This window comes from Musca autumnalis, unplaced genomic scaffold (assembly GCF_047663935.1).
Source record: "Musca autumnalis isolate F117 unplaced genomic scaffold, ASM4766393v1 scaffold_5, whole genome shotgun sequence".
Taxonomy (NCBI): Eukaryota; Metazoa; Arthropoda; class Insecta; order Diptera; family Muscidae; genus Musca; species Musca autumnalis.
In genome coordinates, this window is record NW_027412088.1 from 42,069,971 (window position 1) to 42,093,952 (window position 23,982).

At 35.1% G+C, this 23,982-nt stretch overlaps 1 pseudogene; it reads left to right on the forward strand.

Annotated features, from left to right (window-relative positions):
- Positions 1-702: 702 nt before the first annotated feature.
- LOC141386622 (antichymotrypsin-2-like) lies at positions 703-23,982 on the forward strand (annotated as a pseudogene).

Consider the following 23,982-nt stretch of genomic DNA (forward strand, 5'->3'; position numbering starts at 1 on the left):
AGTTGATATTTTTCATTTCTGTGCCTTCATAAGTACTTGTGCAAAAATTCATCAACCTAGGCCAATGCCTTCCATTTTTGTCCACTTTTGTATGGAAGGGGCAACACTGTGAGCCGTTCGGAATCGGCGATATAAAGTAGGTCAATTGAGCGAATCTAAATCGGCGTGCACTCACTGAAGTCTCTGTCTCTGTGTCCCTTCGGACAATGTAAATTTCTGGTTTTTTAGTTGGCTTGCACGGACTCTGTCAATTCTGCATTCGCGAATTCGAATTATTCATATTTTTGGACTAACTAAATTTAAAGAAGTCGTCTAGGTTGTACTCATGAATTAACAAAACATGCAGAGTCTACTCAGATAAATATTATATAAGTAGTTTATAGAGAGAAAAATGCTGAGTTAATACCATGTCGGATTACTGTATACCAAATACCATTAAATGGTTTATAAGATGGTAATAAAGGTGAAATGTTGAAGATTTGTTCAATTAAAAACTTTTTGAAATAAGAGAGTGTGATAACTGGATATAAACTTAAAAGCATATTTGTTATATCGGGATTGCATTGGGTTTCTATAAACCAGAAGGAATCCCAAAATCCATATTATAGCGATGTTATTGAAAATAGATTAAGATCTTCGAAATTCTCAAAATCTTGTTATAGCGAAAGCAATGATAATTCTCGGCGGGAATTAGAACATAAAATGCCTATTAAGGGCGAATGCGGTTAAAATTGTTCTGGATATATGTACCAAGCTGAGGACATATCGCTCATTTACTCAAAGAGTAACACATCTCAAAAAATCCCGTTTCGAGAAAATCGGGTTTTAAGTTGGCGATTGAAATTTGACTTCCCAACATAAAAATATTATTACACAAAAACTAAAATAACTAATTGGACCATATTTTGCAAGCTGCTAGCCAGATATCAGTGCTACATTTCTGTGCAGGATCAGCCATGATTTGAAGTGTTTTGGGTGTAATTATGCAAAACTCGTATTAATTGAGCTGTAACTCTTCGAGTTTTAGAGATATCAGCATGAAAATTTGACACAAGATAAAGTAGAAGTAGTAGAAGAAATATAAACTGCTAACTGAGAGAACGCATTTTTCGAGTTATGCCAATCTTTGAGTAAATGACCGATATATTAAAGATATATTTTTCAAAATACTGAAAACCGGGCGGAACTTTTTGTATGGGGAGTTATATATTTATGGGAATTTATATACTTTAAATCTACCAACACCTTAAAGTAGCTTTAAATAACGCTACGATTTTTGGCCAAAAATTTGTACAAATTTTTTTCTGATTGCTGTTCGATAACAAAATTTTGCTGGGAAAATTTGTCCTGTACAAATTTTCACAATTTCACATTTTTTTATATTCTAAAGCGTTGTGGATAGGATTATTGCTTTAAATAATTAAAATGCAGTTTTAATATTTATGTTTTTCTTCCATTTGGTTTAAAATATCTAACGAAACAAAAACAATTTTCATAAATTTTTGAAAACAGCTGACATTCTTCCAAGTTCCTACAAAATGTTTCCTGATAACATTCTGCAATTTGTTTTGCTTGAGAGAGTAACATTCACTGAGAAAAGTTGCCGGAACTTGCTGAGTAATTATTGCTGCCAACTTTCAACTCCACTGCCGACAAAATTTCCTTGTCAGTAATCAATGCAAGTACTTTAAAAGTGCAAGTGTCAGTTCGAAAATATTGATGTTTCGACAATAATATGTATACACAACAGTCTGAAAGTTACTTGCATGTGTAATCATCGGATTTACAAAAATGTTCAAAAGGCATTTAGAAATCTTAGTCGGTGCGGAATTTGTTGCTTACTGTATCTAAAATTCACTATGTTTTCAACGGAATTACCTTATCGCTCTCTGGCTTCCCCTTATCAAATATCGATAGAAATCACTAGAAGAATCTTTGAAATAATAACAAGTAAGAAAGCGTTAAGTTCGGCCGGGCCGAACTTTTCATACCCTCCACCATAAAATATTCTGAACTAAAATGGAATAATTGGTTTTCATTCCTGTCCCCAACTTTAAGTGGGTACGTTAAAATGTCAGATAATGTACATAATGTAGGCTCTTTTTTATGGTAGGCTCTTTTTTATGTAGGCTCTTTTTTATGGTGCCTATATCTGACTATGTATGTTGACAATTTTTAGTGGGCTAGAAATTGGGAGGTACCGTTATATAGGGGTTATAATAAAACATGGACCTATGTTGACAGTTTTTGATGGGAGCCTTTAATGTCAAATAACTCCTAATTCGGTTAAAAATTGTAGCTAGAATCCTCAAAATACCGAAAATCGGTACATAACGTGAGAACTTCAACAGCTAGTTCGGAGGTATGTGGGCTATACGAAAATATGAACTTAAATGAACATGAAATGTTGGCTTTTAAATTTCAAATTACAGAAAGTTCGTCCAAAAAATAAAGCTAAGGTACGGAAAATCGGGAGGTTTGTTTTAGGGCTATACCAAAACATGGACCTACGTTCGGTTAAACATTTTAAGTAAAATCCTCAAAGTACCGAAAATCGGGAAGTATCGTTATATTGGGGCTATGTTGAAAATTGTTGATGCAGATGTGTGGTGACCACTACAACCTTCAAATGTCAAATTACAGTTAGTTCGGTTAAAATTTTTAGCTAAAATTGCCAATTACTGCAAATTGGGAGGTACCTTTATATGGAATCTATATCCGAACATGGACCTATTTTGACAATTTTTTGTGGAGAGGTGTTGAGACCACTAAGAACTTCAAATGTCAAATTACTGCTAGTTCGGTTTAATATTGTAGTTAAAATTATCAAATTACTGAAAATCGGGAGGTACTTTTATATGGGAGCTTTATCAATACATCGACCTTTCTTGACAATTTTTGGTGGAGAGGTGTGGTGACCACTAAGAATTTCAAATGTCAAATGTTCAAATTACAGATAATTCGGTTAAAACTTGTAGGTAAAATTCTCAAAATACCGAAAATCCGTTATATGGGGATACCGAAATCCGTTATACCGAGGTACCGTTATATGGGGCTATACCAAAACATGGACCTACGTTCATTATTATTTCGAATATAAGTTTTTTGGTCACGAAGAACCCTAAATATCAAATTATAGCTAATTCGGTCTAGAAATGTGAATTTAAACGTCAAAATACCTGAAATCTGGCGGTAACGTCATATGGGGGCTATTCCAAAACATGGACCTATGTCCACTAGTTATATAAGTTTATTGACATTTAAGAGCCCTAAATGTCAATTTGTACCTAAATCGGTCTGAAAATGTAGCTAAAAACGGCAAAATACCGTAAATCGGTGGGGGGGGGGATACCGTTATATGGGGGCTATACCAAAACGTGGACCTACGTCCATAACTTTTGTTACATAAGTTTATTGACACTTAAGAACCCTAAATGTCAAATTATAGCTACATCGGTCTGAAAATGTAGCTAAAAACGTCAAAATACCGTAAATCGGAGGGTACCGTTATATGGGGGCTATACCAAAACGTGGACCTATATCCACAACTTTTGTTGTGTAAGTTTATTGACTCTTAAGAACCCTAAATGTCAAATTGTAACTACATCGGTCTGAAAATGTAGCTAAAAACGTCAAAATACCATAAATCGGGGGTACCGTTATATGGGGGCTATACCAAAACGTGGATCTATGTCCACAAGTTTTGTTAAACAAGTTCATTGACACTTAAGAACCCTAAATGTCAAATTATAGCTAAATCGGTCTGAAAATGTAGCTAAAAACGTCAAAATACCGTAAATCGGGGGGTACCGTTATATGGGGCTATACCAAAACGTGGACCGGTATAGCCCATCATCGAACTTGATCTGCCTGCAAACAAAATACACATTTTCCCAAAATTTCAGCGTCCTATCTCCATTTTTGTGGATGTTAGAGTGATTACCACAGACGGACGGACGGACGGACGGACATGCACAGATCGACTCAGAATTTTACCCTGAGCAAGAATATATATACTTTATAGGGTGGCAAATGAGTACTTCAATGCGTTACAAACGGAAAAACAAACTTAATATACCCTCCATACTATGGTGGAGGGTATAAAAAAGATTAGTAATGCTAGTTGTTTCTTTTTAGTTTTGTTAAACTTATTATACCCTCCACCATAGTATGGAGGGTATATTAAGTTTGTTTTTCCGTTTGTAACGCATTGAAATACTCATTTGCGAGCCTATAAAGTATATATATTCTTGATCAGGGTAAAATTCTAAGTCGATCTGTGCACGTCCGTCCGTCCGTCTGTGGTAATCACTCTAGCATCCACAAAAATGGAGCTAGGACGCTGAAATTTTTGGAAAATGCGTCTTCTGTTTGCAGGCAGGTCAAGTTCGATGATGGGCTATATCGGTCCACGTTTTGGTATAGCCCCCATATAACGGTACCCCCCGATTTACGGTATTTTGACGTTTTTAGCTACATTTTCAGACCGATTTAGCTATAATTTGACATTTAGGGTTCTTAAGTGTCAATAAACTTATATAACAAAAGTTGTGGGCATAGGTCCACGTTTTGGTATAGCCCCCATATAACGGTACCCCCCGATTTACGGTATTTTGACGTTTTTAGCTACATTTTCAGACCGATGTAGCTATAATTTGACATTTAGGGTTCTTAAGTGTCAGTAAACTTATATAACAAAAGTTGTGGACATAGATCCACGTTTTGGTATAGCCCCCATATAACGGTACCCCCCGATTTACGGTATTTTGCCGTTTTTAGCTACATTTTCAGACCGATTTAGCTATAATTTGACATTTAGGGTTCTTAAGTGTCAATAAACTTATATAACAAAAGTTGTGGACATAGGTCCACGTTCTGGTATAGCCCCCATATAACGGTACCCCCGATTTACGGTATTTTGACGTTTTTAGCTACATTTTCAGACCGATTTAGCTATAAATTGACATTTAGGGTTCTTAACTGTCAATAAACTTATATAACAAAACTAGTGGACATAGGTCAATGTTTTGTAATAGCCCCCATATAACGTTAACCCCCGATTTAAGGTATTTTGACGATTTAAGTCGCAATTTCTAGACCGAATTAGCTATAATTTGATATTTAGGGTTCTTAGTGACCAAAAAGCTTATATTCGAAATAATTATGAACGTAGGTCCATTTTTTGGTATAGCCCCATAAAACGGTACCTCGGTATAACGGATTTCGGTATTTCCATATAACGGATTTTCGGTATTTTGAGAATTTTACCTACAAGTTTTAACCGAATTATCTGTAATTTGAACATTTGAAATTCTTAGTGGTCACCACACCTTTCCACCAAAAATTGTCAAGAAAGGTCGATGTATTGATAAAGCTCCCATATAACGGTACCTCCCGATTTTCAGTAATTTGATGATGTTAACTACAATATTAACCGACATAGCAGTAATTTGACATTTGAAGTTCTAAGTGGTCACAACACTTCTCCATAAAAAATTGTCAATTTTAGCTAAAATTTTTAACCGAACTAACTGTAATTTGACTTTTGAAGGTTGTAGTGGTCACCACACATCTGCATCAACAATTTTCAACATAGCTCCAATATAACGATACTTCCCGATTTTCGGTACTTTGAGGATTTTACTTAAAATGTTTAACCGAAAGTAGGTCCATGTTTTGGTATAGCCCCAAAACAAACCTCCCGATTTTCCATACCTTAGCTTTATTTTTTTGACGAACTTTCTGTAATTTGAAATTTAAAAGCCCACCAAAAATTGTCAACATACATAGTTAGATATAGGCACCATAAAAAGGGCCTACCGAATGAAACATTTTATGTATGTACATTATCTTACATTTTAACGTACCCCCTTAAAGTTGGGGACAGGAATGAAAACTAATTATTCCATTTTAGTTTAGAATATTTTATGGTGGAGGGTATGAAAAGTTCGGTCCGGCCGAACTTAACGCTTTTTTACTTGTTTATTAATAATATTGGTTGGATATGTGGGAAATTCACATTTAATACACTAACCATTAAAATTTCCCACGACGTCAAACCATAGACTAATGAATGTATAGACGAGCAAGTGACTCAAACTTTTCAAATGCGATTTTTGGGGGGAAATTGCAAGATTTTGTTACATATTTATATGAGCCCAGCAAAATTTGAAGAAAGGGGTTCCATGCGATGACGTGATTTCATGGCATCGTTTGCATTGTTTCAAACGAAGTCGTGAAAGATCCGATCTTTTCATTAGCATTTGAACCAATGCAAGAAGTCGTGAAAGATCCGATCTTTTCATCAGCATTTGAACCCATTCCATCGATTCAATAGAGATGGATTTTGGGTTTTTATTTATACAAATTTTTCGAAATATATAAGATTAATTATTTACAATAGTCTTGATGTTGTCGGAGACTCGAAATCACAATCAACGTTGTTAAAACTCTGGTCGTAATGATAATGTCATTGCAAAGGGTTGGTGAAAATGGCATGTCAAAGCATTGGTGTAAATGACATGCTTTGGATCCAAAAATGAATAGCATATTTTGGGGTCCACGCTCATATAAAATTCATCGATGAAAATGCTAAAATGATGACATGCTAGATCACTTTCAGCCATGATAGAATGGCATCTTTGGCATCGAACATTTTGCTGGGAGGACTATATGAATATAAAGACCGTGTCTTTTATTAGAATAAATAGTTAAGAAGTTTTTGGTTATTGTCTTATAAAAAAATAAGTTTCGCGGTCGACAAATTCAATTCGAAAATACTCAATGAGAGCATTTCTTCGAATATACATTCATTAGCCTATGTCTAAAAAAACACTGTTAAAATAATAAAACACAACACCATCCGTATGATTCAGTTGTATTGTGAAACTCTCGGGGTATGTGTTGTACTTTTTATTATAAATAATTTATTTGTCGTATAGAAGTGCTCACAACACGTCGAGCGGTATCAGCAGTTGTAGCTTTAAAAAATAAAATTCAATTCTCTCCTTCAAATATTTTAACATTTGGTAAGTTTTACGTTGGAATATAAATAAGTATGAATATGAAGTATGAATATTTTATTCATACATAGTATTCTTCTAATTTAAATTTTGGACAAATTTCGTGAAATGCAGAAACCAGAGACCAGCCCTGAATCAATGCAACAAGAGATAATTTTGTATAGAACTCATTCATTTTTCCGAGTAAAAAAATCCCGTTAGCAAAAAAACATATGCCAATTATTATTAGATAATTACAAGTGGTTTGATAGTTCATTAATGTGTATGCTTTTCAAAATTTTCTCCAATCCATCGAAGTTCACGGTGCTTTTGAATCAAATTTAAATGGAAGGAGCTAACACCTGGGAAGTTTTTGCGGATTCTGAAACTACAATGTTCATAGATGAGAAAAATCCAAAAACAAGAAAAAATCGCTGTAGGGATTTTTAAATAAATCGTGGTCAAAATTCATATTTTTAGGTATTTTGTTTATTTTATTTTTTATTTTTATTTTATATTTTTTCACGATTTTGTTTGGAAACCGCAAGACCAATCGAAATGGGGCTAAAGAAAATATTGTAGCTGTAAAAATTCTCTACAGGATTAACGTTTATGATTTGTTCTCAGGCTGTACAATTTTTGAGATAAAGAAGCTCAGTTTACATTTTTAGGTTTTTTGTTAGAGTTTCGCGATTTTGCTTAAATACGGCAAGTCATATCGGCATGTGACCTGAGAAAATCTTATAGCTGTGAAAATTCTCTACAAGACTGTCTTATATAAATTTTCCCAGGTTGCACCATTTGGTAGAATGAATTATAACCCCAGATCATAAAGATTTTCACAGTTAATATGTGTGAAATGCATAAAAAATGCTGTGCTTCCCTTTCCCGGATAATGGAGATTTACAATTAATCGATTCCCGTATAATTGAGGTTCGACTGTATATATGAGGATTTTTGAGTGAAATCGAACACTTTTTCAAAATAAGGTTTTTGATTTCCTTTAATTTTTGCTGTGGTGATGCTGCTCATCAGCAAAACATTTTAGTATATTTTGAGATTTTTTTGACTAAAGGTTCCAGAATTCTGTAAAAATATAATTATACCCTACACCACTATGTGGAGAGGGTATTATAAGTTGGTTTTGGCCAAAAAGTTTGTAACGCATCGAAATAATGGTCGCAGACCCATACTTATATATACCAAAATGAATGTCTCGACGAGCTGAGTCGATCTGGCTATGTGTGTCCGTCCGTCAGTCCGTCCGTCCGTCCGTCTGTCCGTCTGTCCATCTAAACCTTGTAATCACGCTACAGGTCGCAATTTTGATCGGGTCGTCACGAAATTTTGCATGTTGATAGGGGTCCCGGAGGGGAAGAAGCCTATTGATTTTGGTGATGGTCGGATAATATTTAGGGGTCGGAAAGGGCAAAAAACTTAGGTGGATAAAATGACAACGTTTTTTTCCAAAGCGAATATCTCAGCTTCTATGTGGGGTATACCAAAAGCAAAACCCGACAATGAAAGTAGAAAATATCACCTTTCTAATGATGTAAAGCAGGTGCTCGTAGGTGATCAAACAACGAAGATATTACAATAGTAGCAAATAAAACCCCAATTTTCATTTTTGCGATTTTAATTATATTGACGAATATCACAGCTTTGGTTGGGGACTTTCCAAAAGCAAAGTCTGACTCTGAAAGTAGAAGATCCCGTCTTTACAACGATGTAAACTAGGTCGGCGTAGGTAACCAAATAACGGAGATATCGCAATAGTCGGTAATACATCCCATTTTTCTATTTTTTTGGAACTCACGCTACAGGTCGCAATTTTGATCGGATCGTCACGAAAATTTGAGGGTTAATGGGGGTCTCATAGATGAAGAAGCCTTTTGATTTTGGTGATGGTCGGATAATTATTAGGGGTCGGACTGGACAAACACTTATTTGGAGAAAAGTCAACATTTTATTTTAAAGCCAATATCTCTGTTTCTTTAAGAGGTACATCAAAAGCAAGACCTGGCAAGGAAAGTAGAAAATATCACCTTTACAACGATGTAAAGTAGGTTGTCGTAGGTGGTCAAATTGCAGAGATATGGCAATAGTCGATAATGCATCCCATTTTCCGATTTTTTGTAATCACGCTACAGGTCGCAATTTTGATCGGATCGTCACGAAATTTTGGGGGTTAATGGGGGTCCCAAAGAGAAAGAAGCCTATTGATTTTGATAATCGGATAATATTCAGGGGTCTGAATGGGCAAACACTTATTTGGGGAAAGGTCAACGTTTTATTTCAAAGCCAATATCTCTGTTTCTTTAAGAGGTATATCTAAAGCAAAACCTGGCAAGGAAAGTAGAAAATACCACCTTTACAAGGATGTAAAGCAGGTTGTCGTAGGTGGTCAAATAGCAGAGATATGGCAATAGTAGATAATGCATCCCATTTTCTGATTTTTTTATAATCACGCTACAGGTCGGAATTTTGATCGGATCGTCACGAATTTTTTGAGAGTTGATGCGGGTCCCACAGAGGAAGAAGCCTATTTAGTTTGGTGATGGTCGGATAATATTCAGGAGTCGGACTAAGCGAAAAGCTTATGTGGAGAAAAGTCAACGTTTTTTTATGCGAATATCTCCGCTTCTGGTTGGAGTATTCCAAAAGGAATACCCGTCAATGGAAGAAGAAAATATCTCGTTTATATTGATGCAAAGTATGTTGGCGTAAGTGAGCAAACCGAGATATTGCAAAATTCAGTAATATACAAAATATTTCCATTTTTTGTAATCACGCTACAAGTTGGAATTTTGATCGGATAGTGACGACATTTTTGGCGGTAGATGGGGGCCCCACAGAGGAAGAAGCCTATTGATTTTGGTGATAGTCGGATAATATGTAGGGGTCGGAATGGGGAAAAACTCATTTGGAGACAAATTCAAAGTTTTATTCTTTGTGAATATATCGGCTTCTAGTAGGGGTATTCCAACGGCAAAGCCTGTCAATGGAAGAAGAAAATATTACCTTTACATTGGTGTAAAGCAGGTTGGCGAAGGTGGTCAAACAAGGGAGATACCACAATAGTCGGTAATGCATCCAATTCTTAAATTTTTTGCAATCAAGCTACAGGTCGTAATTTTAATCGGATGGTCACGAAATTTTGGTTGCTTATGGGGGTCCCAGAGAGAAAGAGACATATTATTTTTGGTCGTAGTCGGATTATATCCCCTAAAGAAATGTTTACCAGTGAAAAGTTTATGCACAGGGGTAGTGGTGTAGGGTATCACATGGTCGGCCCCGTCCCGACTATAGCCTTTGCTCACTTGTTTTATATTTTTTTTTTTATCAGCTATCTAATAAAAACCCAGTAAGGAAAGGATCAAAGTCGGGCGGGGCCGACTATATGATACCCTACACCACTGTAAATATGTAAAATATAAATCGGAGCTATTTAAAGATCCTAACCAATTTCGATATAATTTGGTACATTTATTTCCAGACCGAATTCAATCACACATTCAAAATATCACTAAAATCGGACTTATATAGCGTGTTTGGTGCAGCAAATACGCGAAATCAACCGAAAATATATATGGGAGCTATATCCAAATCTGAGCCGATTTCGATATAATGTAACACATTTATTTCTAGACCGAATTCAGTCAAACATTCCAAATATCAGCAAAATCGGACGTATATAGCGTGTTTGGTACAGAAAATACGTGAAATCGGCCGAAAATATATATGGGAGCTATATTCAAATCTGAACCGATTTCAATATAATTTGGCACACTTATTTCTAGACCGAATTCAGTCAAACATTCCAAATTTCAGCAAAATCGGACGTATATAGCGTGTTTGGTACAGAAAATACGTGAAATCGGCCGAAAATATATATGGGAGCTATATCCAAATCTGAACCGATTTCGATATAATTTGGCACACTTATTTTTAGACCAAGTTCCGTCACACATTTAAAATGTCATCAAAATTGAACGTATTTAGCGTGATTGGTGCAGCAAATACGTGAAGTCGGGCGAAAATATATATGGGAGCTATATCTTAATCTGAACCGATTTTCACCAAAAGCAATAGCGTTCTTCCTATGGCAAAAAAATGTAGTCCCCAACTTTCAGCTGAATCGGACAAAAAATGCGACATGTACGTTGCGAACAAAAATACATGGACAGACGGACATACATAAATCGACTCAGAAAGTGATTATATGTATATCCCCAAAAGGAACTATGGGTATATTTCGTTTCCTTTTGTATGTTACATACAAATGCACAAAGACATAATACCCCTTACCACAGAGTGGTGTAGGGTATAAATAGAAAAAAATTGCACAGTGGACTTGGATTAAATTTTCGCGATTCAATATTTAAAATCAATTTTTACCAATGATGGTACTCTTCGATTTTCTTGAATTATTTTTGTATTGAACTACGATTAATGACAAACATTTTAAGACTTATTTCGTAGTGGGATTCGAATAATTACTATTTTTTCTTAATTTTCTAAGATTTTTTAAGAGATTTTTTGACTAAAGTTTCCAAAGAAATAGCGCCTTGAAAAAGTCGAATTCTGTACAAATATATGCAAAGAAATACTCATAACTTCTTTAATACTGGCCCAAATTTAAAAAATATATTTTTTCGTATTTTTTATTTTTTTATCTGCTATCTAATAAAAATAGAAAAAAATTGCACAGTGGGCTTGGATGAAATTTTCGCGATTCAATATTTAAAATCAATTTTTACCAATGATAATACTCTTCGATTTTCTTGAATTATTATTATGCTAAACCATTCTTAAAAGCGTAAAATGAAAAAGTTTTTAAGAAGTTAAAGATAAATTCCCAAATAAAACGGCAAAACAAATGTTAATGAATGCAACGTTAGTAATTGAATCGAAAATCAAATAGTGCAATCATTGTTTTATACCCTACACCACTATGTGGGGAGGGTATTAAAGTTGGTTTTGGCCAAAAAGTTTGTAACGCATCGAAATAATGGTCGTAGACCCTTACTTATATATACCAAAATGAATGTCTCGACGAGCTGAGTCGATCTGGCTATGTGTGTCCGTCCGTCCGTCTGTCCATCTAAACCTTGTAATCACGCTACAGGTCGCAATTTTGATCGGATCGTCACGAAATTTTGAATGTTGATGAGGGGAAGAAGCCTATTGATCTTGGTGGTGATCGGATAATATTTAGGGGTCGGAATGGGCAAAAAACTTATGTGGATAAAAAGACAACGTTTTTTTTCCAAAGCGAATATCTCAGCTTCTGTACGGGGTATACCAAAAGCAAAACCTGGCAATAAAAGTAGAAAATATCACCTTTCTAATGATGTAAAGTAAGTTCTCGTAGGTGATCAAACAACGAATATATCGCAAAAGCCGCTAATAGAACCCAACTTTTTATTTTTGCGATTTTAATAATAATGACGAATATCACAGCTGTGGTTGGAATCTTCCAAAAACAAAGTCTGACTGTGAAAGTAGAAAATCCCATCTTCACAGTGATGCAAAGTAGGTTGGCGTAGGTGGCCACATAACGGAGATATCACAATAATCGGCAATACATCCCATTTTTCCATTTTTTTGGAAGTCACGCTACTGGGCGCAATTTTGATCGTATCGTCACAAAATATTTTATTACAAAGCAAATATCTCAGCGTCTATAAGGGGTCTACAAAAAGCAAAACCTGCTAATGAAAGTAGAAAATATCACCTTTGCAACGATGTTACGTAGGTTGTCGTAGGTGGTCAAACAACGATGATATCGCAAAGCCGCTAATAGAACACAACTTTTCATTTTTGCGATTTTAATAATAATGACGAATATCACAGCTTTGGTTCGGGACCTTCCAAAAGCAAAGTCTGACAATGAAAATAAAAAAATCCCATCATTACAATGATGTAAAGCAGGTTGGCGTAGGTATGCAAATAACGGAGATATCGCAATAGTCGATAATACATCCCATTTTTCCACTATTTTAGGAAATCACGCTACAGGTCGCAATTTTAATTGAATCGTCACGAAATTTTCGGTGTAATTGGGTTCCCACAGAGGAAAAAACCTTTTGATTTTTGATAATGGTCGGATATTATTCAGAGGTCAGAATGTGACAAAAAATTTTTTGGAAAAAAGACCAACGTTTTATTTCAAAGTTAATATCTCCCTTCTGTAGGAGGTATATCGAAACCAAAACCTGGCAAGGAAAGTAGAAAATATCACCTTTACAACGATGTGAAGTAGGTTGTCATAGGTGGTCAAACAATAGAGGTATCGCAATAGTCGGTAATGCATCCCTTTTTCCATTTTTGTGGAATCACACTACGAAATTTTGATCGGATCCTTACGAAATTTTGGGGGTTGATGGGGGTCTAACAGAGAAAGAAGCCTATTGATGGTTGGCATATGTCCCACCTTTCCATTTTTTATTGGGGTTGTATTGTCGGTGCACTTAAATGCGCTTCAAAAAATTGACCTGTGTTAATGAAGACATTCAGAGCAAAGGCGCTAAGCTATCCCAATTTTAATATTTTGAATTTTATTAGTAAAAAGCTTATGAACAGGGGTAGTGGTGTAGGGTATCACATAGTCGGCCCCGACTATAGCCTTGGCTCACTTGTTAACTATTGAATCGCGAAAATTGCATCCAAGCTCACTGTGCACATTTTCTTCTATATTTTATTATATAGCTGATAAAAAAATTCAAAAAAATTTTCCTATTTAGACCTTAGTATTGGTCGTTGATGTTATGAGTATTTATTTGCATATAGTTTTTACAGAATTCGATTTTTTAAGGCGCGATATCTCTGGAACCCTTAGTCAAAAAATCTAAAAATATACTAATATGTTTTGCCGATAAACAGTATCACCATAGCAAAAAATAAAGAAAATCAAAAACCTCATTTTGAAAAAGTGACCGATTTCACTCAGAAATCCCCATATATTTTTGATCGGGATGGACATGTATAAATCGACTCAGATTTATGTATGTTGGTCCGCCCGTCCGTCTGTGGTAACTCAATCTATCATCCAAACAAATTGAAATAGGTCACGTTCAAAGATAGGCTATATCGGCCCAAATTTTCGATATTTCAGATGTTTTCATTTACAGTTTCTAGCCGAATTAGATATAGGGTTCCTAGTGATCAAAACGGAAAACCTCTTGAGGTCCTCTATGTGTAAATTCATAATATTTCATTTCTGAATTTTTGCATTTTTAGGGCGAAGATCATTTTTAATGATTTTTTATTAATTTTCTTGTTTAGAGTTAATCTTGATGATCGGAAATTATTTGCAAGTGAAAAAGGAAAGCCAAGGACTCGAACCCACATAGTCACCAAACTACGTTATCTGGTTTCACTGGTGGTGAAGCAGATCTTCGGACTTATCGACTATGTAGTGGCTTCTCTGTCCAAGAACTTTTCGTTTTTCAAATGCAAACGTGTTTTATACATTTAGGCGGATATTTGGCCGCTGAAATGTATTTTTCTTCACGACAATAATATTTCATGCTGGAGGGCAGCGCTCAGCATTGCTGCCCTACTCCTTCTAATCTCTGTACCCTCATCTTTTTACAGACCTTTTACAAATATGGGAAAAATTCAATGAATTACTGACGAATAAATTCTTTTCGACTTTGGATAATGTTGACTTTGGAAACAATGAAGATGCTGCTAAGACCATTAATAACTGGGTTGAATCAAAAACTAATAATTTAATTAGGGATCTTGTCAAGCCGGATGTTCTCGATCAAGACACACGTTTGGTTTTGATAAATGCCATACACTTTAAGGGTGAATGGGTGTATCAATTTGAAGAAGATGACACACAGGAAAAAAATTTCTATCTTGATAAAACTAAGACTGTTAAAGTACCAATGATGCATATTCGCGAACGATTTCTTTATGGGAAATTACCTGAATTGGATGCAAAGGCCCTAGAAATTCCGTATAAAAACTCAGATATTTCAATGTTGATTATTTTGCCCAATTCTCGTACTGGCCTTGAGGATTTGGAGGAAAAATTGAAAACCGTACCTCTGCGTGTCTTAACCAGTAAAATGGCTATGGAAAGAGTGTATGTAGAAATGCCTAAATTTAAGGCTGAATTTGAAATGGAATTGAGTGATGTTCTGAAAAAAGTAAGTAAATACGAGTAAGATTTTCCTATTTGCGAATTAATTTAAAAATATGAATTTATGTATACATATATAATTTTTCTAGATAGGCATGGGTCGTATGTTCTCTGAGGTAGCTGATTTCAGCAACATGTTAAAAGCTTGGGAAAATAAACATTTTCTTTCTTTCTTTCTGTTTCTAAAGTAATCCACAAGGCATTCATTGAAGTTAATGAAAAAGGCACAGGAGCAGCTGCTGCCACAGGTATGTTATTACTTTCGTTTTTTATACCATCCGCCATAATATGGAGGGTATACCCAGGAAAATATTTCAGTGCATTTTACGATTTTTTTTTTTGACTAACGGTTGCGGTTGTATCAGCTATGTAATAAAAACCACTAAGGAAAGAATCAAAGTCGGGCGGGGCCGACTATATGTTACCCTACACCACTTTGAATAAGTCATATATATATATATATGGAATCTGCATCCAAATTTCTACCGATTTCAATATAACTCGAGACACTTATTTCTAGATCAAATTCAGTCACACATTTCATATTTCATCAAAACTGGACATGTATAGCGTGATTAGTGCACCAAATACCAAATATCGGGCGAAAATATATATGGGGGCTATATCAAAATCTGAACCTATTTCAATATAATTTGGCAAACTTGTTGCTAGACCTAATTCCGTCATGCGTTTCAAATTTTATCGAAATCGGACATATATAGCGTGATTGGTGCACCAAATATCTAAAATCGGGCGAAAATATATATGGGGGCCATATTCTGAAATCTGAACCGATTTCGATATAATTTGGCACATTCATTTGTAGACCAACTTCCGTGACAAATTCCAAATTTAATCAAAATTGGACAGATATAGCTGTTTGGGTGCATAAAATACCTCAAATTGTCCGAAAATATATATGAGAACTATGTATATGCAAATCTGCGCCGATTTCAATATAATTTGGCATTTCTATTTCCAGATCAATCTCCGCCACACATCCCAAATTTCTTTGAAATCGGACATATAATAATTGTTCCACAAACATCCCCTACGGGACAAGTGAGATTTCTCTCATATCAATGAGTGCTCCCCGATTCATATTAGCTCAATCATATGGGACCTACTGTTTATCGCCGAGTCCGAACGGCGTGTCTTAAGACACCACTTTGTAGAGAAGTTTTACATGGCTGAAATACTCAGGAAATGTCGCCAGCACTACTGAGGGGTATTTTGCCACTGTTGAAAATTTTAATGTTGACTATCCGGGGAATCAAACCCACGACCTTAAGCGTGCAAGGCGGGTATGCATACCATTGCACCACGGTGGCACCCTCGGACATCGGACATATGTGTAAATTAAGGAAATTTGGTATTGACGATTTTGACCTTGAAGATGTGGTTTGGTGGATTTCGTGTGTTCAGAATTAGTTCTTTAAGACAAGAGCTACAACTGCTTGGCGGGTTGGAAAATATGAGCCTGACAAAATTATCCCTTTTGACAACAAGGCTTCAAACCTTTGGGGACCCATAACCGTGAAAGTGGAAGTGATGAGGAAAAACGCTGGAGTACATCTTATATTGAATATGACAACACTTAAAATGCATATAAACCGTGTAATAGTGGATATGACATCATACCCATCCGATTTTCCAACACAGCGAATCAATCCTATTTTTTTGATATACACTTTGTGAAAATTTATTTGGCGACCACGATGCAGCATCTGTTGCATATTAGGGTATAAAAACTTTTTTTCTTCAAAATATTATTCCTATTTATACCCCACGTCACAATGTGGAAAAGGGTACTATAAGTTTGTTTTTCGGAAAATGCATGTAACACCGCGAAATATTCGTCGTAGACCTCAATGTGGTATACCAATCTTCATATCTCGACGAGATAAAGCGATTTCGAAATGTGGGTCCATCCGTCTGTCCGTCCATTAAAAATTGTACGCACGCTACAGGCCGCAATTATGGACCAATCTTCACGAAATTTTGCATTGAGGTCGGGTTCAGATCAGAATAGACCCGATGGCGATGATCGTGAAATGTTTAGGGGGTGAAATGGACCAAAAACAAAATTTTAATCCAATTTTGTAGCGGCTCTGTAGGTCGCAATGATAGTCTGATCGGCGCGAAATTTTATGTAAGGTTTGGGTTTACGACACAGAAGTAGCTTGCATTATAACGTGATGATCAGATAATATTGGGTGCCTCCGTGGTGCAATGGTATGCACGCCCGCCTTGCACGCAGAAGGTCGGTGGTTCGATTCCCCGGCCAGGCAACACCAAACATTTTTCAACGGTGGCAAAATACCCCTCAGTAATGTTGGCGACATTTCCTGAGTATTTCAGCCTTGAAAAACTTCTCTATAAGTGGTGTCTTAGGACACGCCGTTCGGACTCGGCGATAAATAGTAGGTCCCATATCATTAAGCTAAATATGAATCGGGGTGCACTCATTGATATGAGAGAAGTCTCCCTTGTCCCGTATGGGATGTTGTGGAACAATGTTTTTTGTTGTTCAGATAATATTTAGCGGCTTATATAGGCCAGAACTTTTGTGTGAAAATTGGTAAAGTGTTTTAGTGAAATGACTATATCATTATTCCTGGAAACTATGTTAAGCCATTGTAAGTTATATTTAGGAGATGTGCGCGGTCAGATAACAGAGTTACAGCCTAATATATCCAGGGATCCCTCAGGTCGCAGTTATAGTTCAATACAGACAAATGTTTGCACGATGTAATAGTTTCGGTCAAGGATAGTACCAATAATTGTTGATAATGATCGGGTAGTATTTAGCGTGTAAAATTGACGATAAGTTTTAATCAGTAATTTAAATTCGGTGCGCCTGAACCAACTTTATATGGAAGGTGCTTACAATGTTCATAGATGAGAAAAATAAAAAAAAACTCGACGAAGGAATTTTAAAATAAATCGTGGTTATAGTTCATATTTTTAGGTTTTCACGATTTTGATTGGAAACCGCAAGTTCCATCGAAATGGGACTAAAGAAAATGTTATAGCAGTGAAATCCTAAAAGACCCTAAAATTGTGACCTTTAACCGCGATTTATTTCAAAAATTTGGAGAAATATATATATGTATATGTAAACAAAATGGTCCATCTGTCCATTACGAAAGAATGAAACTAATATATAACGTGTCGCAATCATACATACATAAATAAATTCCGCGGAAAACTAGTGCCCAGGGGAAGTGGTGTAGGGTATCATATGGCCCCGTCCGACTATAGCCTTTTTATACCCTATACCACAATGTGGAAAAGGGTATTATAAGTTTGTTTTTGGTAAAAATGCATCTAACACCGCGAAATATTCGTCGGAGACCCACAATGTGGTATACCAATCTTCATATCTCGACGAGAAAAAGCGATTTTGAGATGTGTGTCCGTCCGTTCGTCCGTCCGTCTGTCCATTATAAATTGAAAACACGCTCCAGGCCGCAATTATGGACCGATCATCACGAAATTTTGTATGGAGGTCGGGTTCAGATCAGAATAGATCCCTATTCTTATTGGTGATGATCGTGAAATATTTAGCGGGTGAAATGGACCAAAAACATAATATTTATCCAATTTTCTAGCGGCTCTGTAGGTCTCAATAATAGTCCGATCAACGCGTAATTTTAAATAAGGTAAGAGTATATCACAAAGGAGAAGCTTGCAATTTGAGATGGCGATAGGATAATATTTAGAGGGTTAAATGGACCAAAACTTTTGTGTGAAAATTGTGAAAATTTTAAATTTACAGCTTATATCTTAATTCCTGGAAGTGTCATTCCGGACAAGTGAGATATACTTGAAAGTGGAACGCTTGACCTTTCAATTGATGCCAATTATGTTGGTGTGCATGATCAGATAACAGAGTTACAGCCCAATATATTCCGTTATTTGTTTGTACTGTAATAATAAACTCGCTAGAAGTCGCAATTATACATCAATAGTCACGAAATTTTGCACAAGGTAAGAGTATAGGTCGAAAAAGATGCCTACAATTTTGAATGATGATCTGATATTCTTTAGCGGGTGAAATGGACCATTACTTTTGTAAGAAATATAAAAATTTTATTTCTGGTCGATATTTTAATTCCTTGAGGACATATATATTTCGCAAAGTAGCCTACATATGGGAAAAAACTACTTACATATCCTCTAATGTAAATTGCAATAACGTGTTTGCTAGATAATGGGCATACTGCCTAATATATAATGGGTTCTGTGTAGAGAACCACATTTTTATCCCGTGCTACATATTGTCTCTCCAAAAGTTTATGTAACAACACGAAATATTCGCCCTAGACCCCATACTTGGTATGCCAAAATTCATATCTCGACGAGATAAAGCGATTAGCGATGTGTGTCCGTCCATTAAAAATTGTAAACAAACTTAAGGCCGCAATTATGGACCGATTGTAACGAATTTTTTAACGTGAAATGTTCAGGGGATGAAATGGACCAAAAACAAAATTTTAACCAATTTTGTAGCGGCTCTGTAGGTCAAGATAATAACCCGCAAACTTTTGAACAAAGTTTGTGTTTATGATGAAGAAGAAGCGTACAAACCAACGTGAAGATCAGAGAATACTTAGCGGGTTAAATGGACTGAAACTTTTGTGTGAAATTGGTAAAAATTTCAATAACGTAGCGGTTAAACAACGGAAATAGTAGTACTACACAAGTGGGTTTCATTACATTTTAGTTTGTGTGAACTAAATTTTCCTTTCCTGCTACAAAAATGTCTTTGTCATGCTAGATAACTTTTTGGTTTTGGTCATAAGTATTATACATTACATCTGTGATCCAGGGATAGTGGTATAGGGTATCCCATGGTCGGCTCCGTCCGACTATAGACTTTTCTTACTTGTTTTACTTGTTTTTACATTAATACGAATAGAGCTTCCTCAAATTATTATTTTAAAATATTTATTTAAAATCGTTGAATCGTGCTAAAACTGTTGATTTTACTTAAATTCTTTCTAAACTTATTATATAGTACAATTGTTCAAGAGTAACAATACCCCATACCTCAGTTTCAACATACACAGAAAAAATATTTCAAGAATTTTTGCATATTTTCGTTCGTTATGTAGTTTTCTTAATACTTTACAGGTACCTCACATAAGGTACATGTGTAGTTTCCGAAAGCCACTATTTTTTTTTTCAAAAATATGTAAGATTCTCATGAGATGCAAAATCACCTTCCTATTTTCCCTACATTCCCAATATTTGCTTTCATATTGCTTGGTAAATGCTTTCAACTTTGTTTTCGTTTTCTTTTGAATGGTCTCATCGTCTCATTATCACATTGATACTATAACAACAAACCACAACAAAACCCTAACCATCGCACAGTGGATCCACTTGTATGGAGAAACCCAGCCAACATTTTTTGCCGATGGCTCTGATATCAGATTTTTTTCCGAGATTTCGTAACCTTTCTTTCCGATTATTTTCCGAGTGCTCTGCACAATCTCGGAAGGGAAATTTTGATTTGTTTTCTTTCCGATTAGTTTCCGAGTACTCTGCACCTAATCTGAAAGAATTTTTGATCTGTATATTTTTCTCGCGAGCAAAAATCCCGAACTCTGGTAGAGAGTTGATTGTATACAAACAACGCCAGCGGCAAGGGAAATTTCTTTGCTTTGTTTGCATGCTGTACCTTGTTTTTTAGTTATTTCGCAGCAGTTAAGTGAGTAAGACGTAGCGGAACAAATTATTGTGTGTTTTAAAACAAATTAAAATTGGAAGTTTGCATACACATTTTGTAAAAAGCTGTTTATAATAACAAATATTGTTAATTCTATTTTAGATACGCAAAATAAAGAACAACATCGTGATGACACATGGAAACTTTATTAGGAAAAGTTGTGTTTTATAATTTTGCAAACACACAATATCAGCGGGCAGCAGCAATGAATACTATTAAATCCAACTTGTGAAGATGATGAAATAAAGAATAAAAAAATTCGCATTAAACATCCGAACATTTTCCGAAATATAAATCACCGGAATTTTTTCCGATTTTCGGATAAAACCTTACGAAAATATTCAGATTTTTTTCCATATATCGGATAAAATATCCGATAATCTTCCGATTTTTTTCCGAATATCGGATCAAACATCCGATAATCTTCCGATTTTTTTCCGAATATCGGATCAAACATCCGATAATCTTCCGATTTTTTCCGAATATCGGATCAAACATCCGATAATCTTCCGATTATTTTCCGAATATCGGATCAAACATCCGATAATCTTCCGATTTTTTACCGAATATCGGATCAAACATCCGATAATTTTCAGATTTTTTCCGAATATCGGATCAAACATCCGATAATTTTCCGAATTTTTTCACATTTTTGAATGTTCCTTCCGAGTTTTTTCCGAAATTGTGCAGATAATCGAAAATTCCCTTAAAATTTCCCTTTTTTTCATTCGAGTTTTTTTGTGAATTCGTTCAGAATTCGGAAAGAAACTCTAATATTCCTTCCGATTTTTTTCCGATAAAACTTTCCGAATTCGTGGGCACCTTCACATAATTTTGTTCCGATTTCTGAACGAATTCGACATCAGAATCGCATACTTGTGCAGAGTTTCGTTCCGAATTCGGAAAAAAATCGGAAAAAATTGTTAGCTGGGAAGTGGCCAAAAATATTTAGAGTGTAAATATCATGCCAATGCGCCGGGTACAGCTTTGTGATGATGCGATGAGTGTTTTAAGAAACCACGAGCGTAACATTCTCCCCCCTTTCCCCTCTGGAGGGGGTATACGGTAAGAATTGTTTTATGCTGTTAATACAAAATGACATGAACAAAGGTCTCGATTATCTTATGATGCAAAAATTGGCTTGGGGAAACAAAATAATCTCCAAAACAACATAAAATCCAACCACTTTTGCGGATTAAAAAAATCGACATTTTTGTCTGAAAATTGGTAAAATTTTTAATATAGATGTTATTGCGTTCTTCCTGGAAGGCACGTATCGCCAACGTAAGACAAATTTGGAAGAAGATTTCTTCATCTTGCCACTGCTACCAATTATGTTAATGTACGTGGTCAGATAACAGAGTTATACGCTAATATATCCATAGAAACCCTATTCTAGGGCAGCTTTAGTCAGCGTCCCACCATTTATAGTTTGGCACTAGATGACAGCTGATTTTAATACTGAATATTCTTAAAGCCATGACCTACTTTGGAAAATTATTCTCAAAGTGGGCACTGGTGGGCATCATGACTAAAACCTTAGGTCAAATTAAAGTATATGATCGAATTGGCATTACAAAATACACTAAGAAAATGTGCAGCTAACTAGAATTCCATAAAACGCTAAAACACTATTTTTTAATGAAAATTAAGCTATTACCTCCTCCTTCAAAATCCACTATAATATTTGGCTATACCTATTAGTTTCGCGATATTTTGAATATATTTAATTGCACTTAAAATATAGGTTATATTCACAACAAAAAATATTAGTCATATGTTCCAACTTTTGAAGCTATTCTTAAGAAGATCGCGTTCGAATGAAACAAAAACTAATATATTTTTAAAAAGGTCCATGTCATAGCTGTCAGTATTGCCAGATGTTGTACCAAAATTTTGACATTCATTTTTTTATTTTTGGCCAATGGGTGGATCCACTGTGCATCGTCTCAAAATCACATTGAGATTGAAAAAATAGTTAGTTATAAATACATTATTCTACAATTAACTACAAATTGGTTGAAAAGTCATATATACATAGGTCACCCAGATTGTAAACTATTTCTGCAATACTTTTCAACTAGTTATCAACCAGTTTCAAAAGAATCTGTTACGAAGCAATTATTCTACAACCAACTATAAATCAGTTGAAAAGTTCAATAGTAATTATTTCGATATAAAAGCAATATACAATTATACAAGCTAGTTTTGATAGACTCGACATACTAAAAGAGAAACAACAAGGAAACACAATTGAGAAACAACTAGTGTCAAAATAAAAATTCAATGATAAAAACAAAAGAAAAAACTAAAAATAAATATTTTTTTTTTTCACTCTCTTTAAGACAAATGCAATATTTTTAAACTGAATATTAAAAGTAAAAAATAGTTAGATATAAATTAGTCTAAAATAATTGATTTATAACTTGTTAAATGTAATGCAGAGATGGACAATTGTCCACTGCCTAGCTCATCCACATGTTAAAATAGTTAGTTGGCGTAATGGAAAATAACTGACTAACTATTTGTAACTGAATATTTTCAAACTGGTTGATAACTAGTTGAAAAGTAGTGCAAATATTGTCAGTTGTCCTTTTTTTAGTTTTCAATCCGGTTGATCTATATATGACTTTTCAACCAATTTGTAGTTAGTTGTAGAATAATGCATTTTTAACTAACTATTTTTTCAACCGGTTCAGAAAAGTCCCGCATGTAAACAAGTGCAGTGAGCCTCAATGAAAGAAGACAACTATTACCAATCGGAGACCTGGCTCAAACCATTTTTTTAATTTACACTCAATTTTTTTTTCTAATTAAAGCAACAAATATTAAAATAAATATATTTTTATGTCAAAAATTTACAATATTTGGTATGTCGTTGCAGGTTTAGACGAATTTCTGTGTTCTAGGCCCATTGAAAAGCCCAAAACATTTGATGTTAACCGTCCATTTTTATATATGCTCAAGAGTTCTGATAATCGTATCTTTTTCAAGGGTGTTCAAGTTATATTTTAATATAGCCATACCAAGTGTTCATAAAAACAAAAAGTATTACTTTGTATATCAAATAAACAACTACTCTATTTTTA